Raw genomic sequence first — 6,440 nt, 5'->3', positions numbered from 1 at the left:
TGGTGGCGCATGCCTATAGTGCCAGCTACTTGGGAGGCTGAGATGGGAGAATTGCTTGAGCCCCCAGAGGCAGAGGTTGCAGTGAGCCGAGATCGTGCCATTGCACTCCAACCTGGATGACAGTGAGACCTTGTCTTAATTTTTTAAAAAATTAGTAGAAATAAATCACATATGCAGAAGAGTGTACAACATCTCTGTGTATCATTTAAATAATTAAAATAAACATACAAGTTCTCAGAACTCAGGTTAAGAAATAAATAGTACTTTAGGACTCCTTGTATATCCCTCTTCAATATCAAGATTCACTCTAACTCCCACCCGTGAATTTGGCATAAATCCTTCTCTTTCTCTTCTTAGTAGTTGTATGACCTGTGATTGTATCCTTAAAAAAATGTTTAGTTTTACCTGCTTGTAAATTTCATATAAATGGATTCTTACTATATGTCTTTTTTCTGTGACTAGTTTTTTCTTCCACCTTAGTATTCTCCTTAGTACTTTTGAGATTCATTCATGTAGAAGCATAGAGCTGTGGACTTACACTGTAAGAACACACTGTGATCCACTCGTGCAGATGCCTTCTACCAGGTAAAGATGTCCTCTCCTATTCCTAGTTTGCCAAGAGATTTTATCATAACACCATTTTGAATTTTACCAAATGTTTTTCTACTTGAATACATACATGTACCTTTAATTTGTTCATGTGGTGGATTACATTCATGATTTCTAATATTAAATCAACTTTGCATTCCTGTGATAAAATCACATGAATCCTTCTTTTATACATCATTGGATGTGGTTAACTTTGTTTAGGACTTTTGCAACTATGTTCTTTGATGAAACGGGTCTGTAGTTTTCTTGAACTATCCTTGTCTAATTTTAGTGTCAAGAGTTGTGTTGGCTGCATAAAATGAGTTCGAAAGTGTTCCCTCTTTTCCTGTTTTCTGGGGGAACTTGTATAGGACTGGTATTGTCTGTACTTAGAATGTGACATACAACACTTCTATAAAGCCATCTTGGTCTGGTCTTTTCTTTGAGGAAAAATTTTAACTAGTTTTTCAGCTTCTTTAATGGACATAACACTGTAAGTTTCCCTCTGAGTACTGCTTTGGCTGCATCCCAAAAGTTATGATTCCACATGTTTTCTACATTAGGAAGCAGCCCAACAGAACTGGTGGATGAACTCCAGAGCCAGACTGTCCAAGTGGAAATCTCAGCTCCACCATTTTCCAGTTATATGATCTTGGGAAGGTTCTTTATCCTCTTTGGGTCCTAGTTTCTTCATCTGCAAATGGGATAGCAACAGAATCAACCTCATAAGAGTTGTGAGGATGGAAAAATATGTAAAACGCTTAAAACTGTGTTTGGGTTTTTAATAGGTAATTAATGCCTATTAAATTGCCTTAGGTAATTAATAAATGCCATATATAGTGTCTGCTATTTTTTTTTTCCTCTTTAACCTTTGAATTGATTGTAAATCTATTTCAAAATTTCCAAATTCATGTGGAGGGCAGTTTCCAGTTACTTTATTTTTTATAATTTTATGTAATTTTGGCCAGAGGAATAACATTTATATATCAGTTCATTGAAATTTGTTGAGGCCAGCAGTTTGGCCTAGTATATCATTGCTTAACATAAATGTTCCACATGTACTTAGAAATATGTGTTCTCCAAGAACAAGATTAGTGATTCTGCCATTTAAATCTGTACCCTTGCTAATCATTTTATCTGCTTGATCTAAAAAAGGTGCAGGCATTTTTAAAAGCAGGTAAGTAATCTAGGTGACATACTGGCTATTGTTTAGAAAGACCACTCTTATAAAGTTTTCTTTTAAGGCATTTTATTTTAGAATAGTTTTACATTTACAGAAAAATTGTGAAGAGATTTCCCATATATCCTACATCACTTTCCTGTAATTAACATCTTATATTGCTATGGTACATTTAGTATAATGAACCAATATTGATATTATTAACTCAAGTCCTTGCTTTATGCAGACGGCCTGAGTTTTTACCCAATGTCCTTTTTCCATCCCAGGATTCCATCCACATTACATTGAGGCATCCTGCCTCTACTATTCTTGGATGTGACCGTTTCTGAAACTTTCCTTGTTTTTGATTACCTTGATGGTTTTGAGGAATACTGTAGAATATCCCTCAATTGCAATTTGATGTTTCTCTCATGATTGGACTAGGGTTTTGGTTTTTGGAAGGAAGATCATAGAGGTCAAGTGTCATTCTCATGACATCGTATCATGACTATACTATCAACATAACCCATCACTGTTGATGTTAACCTGGATTACTTGGCAATAAAGTTTTTTTCTTTTCCTTTTTTTTTTTTTTTTGAGATGACATCTCACTTTGTCACTCAGGATTGGAGTGCAGTGGCGCGATCTCAGCTCACTGCAACCTCCACCTCCCGGGTTCAAGTGATTCTCCTGCCTCAGCCTCCTGAGTAGCTGGGACTACAGGTGCACACCACCACACCCAGCTAATTTTTGTTTTAGTAGGGAAGGGGTTTCATCACGTTGGCCAGGCTGGTCTCAAACTACTGACCTCAGGTGATCCATCTGCCTTGGCCTCCCAAAGTGCTGGGATCACACATGCCCAACCTGGCAATAAAGTTTTATACATGTGTAAACTACTATAATTTTTATTATAATGGAATGTCATTGTAATAATATTATGATGCAATGCCACCGACTAGTTTCCACAGACCAAGATTCTAGCCCCCTTTCTGCCACTAAATTGCAGTGCGAACTTTGGTTGGTCACTTCACCGTTCTGATCCTCAGAGTTTTTGTTGTTAATCTGAACATATGTTCTTTTGAAGTATCATTTTCATGTTTACAGTTACTTCTGAAATGCCTTCTAAACAATGTGTAGTTTTCAGGTTACAAATTTTGGTAGTCACCCTCCGAGGTGTCCCCAGTGGCTAGGGCTGACCATTGTTACCAGTAGGCTATTGTGGAGATGATGCTGTGTGACGTCTGAGGTTAGATGATGAAAGACATTGTGGCTTCCACTTTGTGCTCTCTTTAATCACTCCCTCAGAGAATCAGCCACTATGTCATGAACACTCTGACAGCTCTAGGGAAAGGTACACATAGGAAGGAGATGAGGCCTCCTGCCAATACCAAGTACTGACTTGCCAGTGGTTGAGTGAGCCATCTTGGAATCAGAGCCTCCAGCCCCAGTCAAGCCTTCATATAGAATCACCCAGCTAAGCTTCTCCAAAATTGCTGAACACCAGCAACTGTGTGAAATAAATCCTTGTAGGTATTAAAAACAAAACGCAAAGCGTTAGATTCCAAGACTTTGAAACTGTTCCAGCGTCCTCATGGGTGGAGGGGAATGTGGGAAGGGGTGCTGCTGGCTTGGCTCTCAGATTCCTCCCCAACGGAAACCACAGCAGCTCTGCCTGTATCTGTGTTACATATTGAGGACCTATGTAGATTTTCGTTTGAAGAATGGAGTCTGCTGCCAAAAATAAGTTTGAAAACGCTGGCTTAGAGAAACAATGGATTAGATGACCTCTATAGTCTTTTCTGTCTCTTGCATTCTGATTTCACCTATCAGTATGAAACAGATAACTCTTATAAGCCCATGGGCAGTATTTTCTTCTTGCCATGAAATACAATCCTAGGGGTAGGAAACAAAAACTGTGTGCTGCTCACTGATAAGTGTGTCAGGAGAATCCCTTCCTTTGTGTGAGTATGGAGTGATGTTCCTGCAGAGAAAAAAGCCCCTCTCAGGGCACAGCTCTACCCCCTGGGGCACCACCTGCCAGCCTTGAGGGGCTGGATAGGTTTGCTTCTGTTGTCAATATTTGATTATAATGATATTAACAATATCAACAATAATGGCTAGCATGTTTTGAGTGCTGTGTGCGAGGCCTTGGGACAGGGGATTTTACATTCATTATCTCATGCAGTCTTCATGACCACGATGAGGTAGGCATTTTGTAGGTTGAGGAAATGAAGGCTGATAGATTAAATGAATTAGAACTGCAATTAAGAGTCTATAGTCATAGAACTCTTGGCCACCATTCGGTGAATTATGGGCCAGGATCAGAACTGAACAGCTAGCATTTGGGTTTAATATATACTGATTTCAAAACTTGGGGGTTCTAATAGGCATTATAAGAAAAACTCTTCGTTCACTCACTCATTCATCAACTGACATTACTGAGTTTACTCTCTGCCCAGGTGGAATTCTAGAAACTGGATAGAAGGGTGTGGAAAACAGAAGCTGGCCCCTCAGGTTACACTGGGATTTGGGGCTGTAAGAGGACCTGAGGAGCCATCAGCTGCTTCCACTGCCTTCAAGGGACAGAAGGACTTGGTATAACCCAGGGGGCTGGATCCTAGAGAGCCATGAATTCCCAGAACGCTCCTCCAGGGACATCTTCCTGGGTTGAATCCAACACTGACTGTGCTCATCCTGGCTGGGCACCCTCCCAGGGTCCTGCCCATGAGCCCCGTGAGAAACCATGATAGACAGCAGCAAGGACATTGCACTATAGCAGTTTGTGCCATTTTATCAACATAAGGGACATAGTGTTGAGAAACCTCATTCTTTGAAATCAGATCCTGAAAAATGATGCTGTTTGAAATCGTCTCTGGAGGCATTGTTCAGAGATTTTCCAATGCAGACCTTACTTGCCCGTGTGATTTTAATATTTAGTTCCGTCTTTCCATTGGTCTCATTATCTTAACAATTCTGCTCTTTGGAACATTATTTTGGCAAAATCCCAGTTTCATGAATGTATGTTGTGCCCCCAACTTCACCAGAGGCAAAGGTCCCCAGAGATGAGGCCAGAACCATTGTTCTAAAACTGCGACTGACTTCGCTCTCTGAAGGGTGACTTCATTCATCGTGATGAGTCCACCAGAGTCCTGAGGCTGGGCTGGAGTCTGCCCAGGAAGGTGTAGCGGTTTTGGTTTCACAAGGGGAAGGAAGAATGGAGCTCTCCACTGGTGAATGAAGCAGCACCTGTCTTGATCCATCTGCTCCTTGGATGAATTGTTAGTGGAATGAAGCTGGTCCCACTGAGCTCCACAGCCTCGCCTTCTGCTCCCTAAGCCACACTTTTCAGCATACAAGCAACAGTCCTGAGCCCGAGCCGCTGACTGCTGAAAATATGATTGGAGCTTCAAAATGCAGAACCAGCTGTTCTCCCTGTCATTTGTGGCATGACTTAATTCGCTTCCTCCTCCTCCACTGCAGGCAAGGCTCCTAAGGGGCAGTCCTTAGAAAAATTCTGAGGGTTCTGTTGGAAAGTAGGGAGGGGAGGCAGCTTGCCTTTTATCTTGCTTATGCTCCTGGGCTGAGTCTCAAATTGTCATGCTATAATGATCTATCCTAAGCAGAGATCTAGAAGGCAGGTAACCAATTTAAACACTTACCAGTGACTACCTTATTTTTCCAAAGAGTGTTGAAGCCAACTGGGGAAACAGTGGGGATCAGGTCAGATGATTTGATGTAACTGTTGTAACAAAACTAAAATCTACTCATTATCATCAGAGGGTGACATAAGAGGCCTGTAGTTTAACTCGGGATAAGGTGTGACCTGCCGACTCTGACAGGGGAACCTGGACCACTGTAATCAGCAGATGCCACGAGGGTCCCAGGCCCGAGGCTGCCAGGTAGTGAGGGCAGCCTGTGCAGTGGGGCTCTGGGTTCTACACTGGGCTCAACCCCAGCTGCAGAGGGGCGAGGTGTGCCCTTCCATCCCTGGGTGAGGGCCAGGAACTACCACTGCCCAATTAACTATACCTTTAGAGGTACATCTTAAACACAGATCACCTGTAAAGCAGTTAATGTGACTTGATCATGGGGGTCCTAATTATCCAATAAACAAGGCCAGCCACAAAACAACCTAACTTGATGAACTTTCAAGTCGGCACTTGTCTATTCCATTCCTTTCTTGGCCTTTGTCAAACTTAACTCTGGATAAAGAAACAGTAACAAAAACAGCAGCATTCTGCCGCAAACCCTTTACTTTTGCAGCCCTATTTCATCCTTATCCAATTGGAAGCCATTTATTTATGCTTTTTTTTCCTCTTGTCTAGACAACAGGCTTCAGGAAAGCAGTTTCTCTCAGGTTGTGATGCTTACTAAACACCGACTTCGGCCTTCACACATAGAAGGAGCAACCAAGGAATCTGGAATCGAACATAGGCTTACCCTAAAGCTGTGGGTCAGCCTTGGCTGCACACTGGAATCACCTGGACAGCCTGTACACTCCTGCTGTCCTGCCCACAGCCCAGACAATCAGATCAGCCTCCAGTGCGAGGTCCAGACATCACCAGCCTTAAACCCCCCAAAGGTGACCCGGTGTGCAGCCAGGATGAAACCCACAGCCCTAAGGCTAAACGGGTAAAGTACTGGGGTGGGGGGCCCCCAACTTGTAGATGAGGACTTGTAGAAAAGCCAAGTC

The sequence above is a fragment of the Trachypithecus francoisi genome, unplaced genomic scaffold, assembly GCF_009764315.1.
Source record: "Trachypithecus francoisi isolate TF-2019V2 unplaced genomic scaffold, Tfra_2.0 Lachesis_group4, whole genome shotgun sequence".
Classification (NCBI taxonomy): Eukaryota; Metazoa; Chordata; class Mammalia; order Primates; family Cercopithecidae; genus Trachypithecus; species Trachypithecus francoisi.
The sequence above is the reverse complement of the archived record's forward strand: the minus strand, read 5'-3'. Positions refer to the sequence as shown.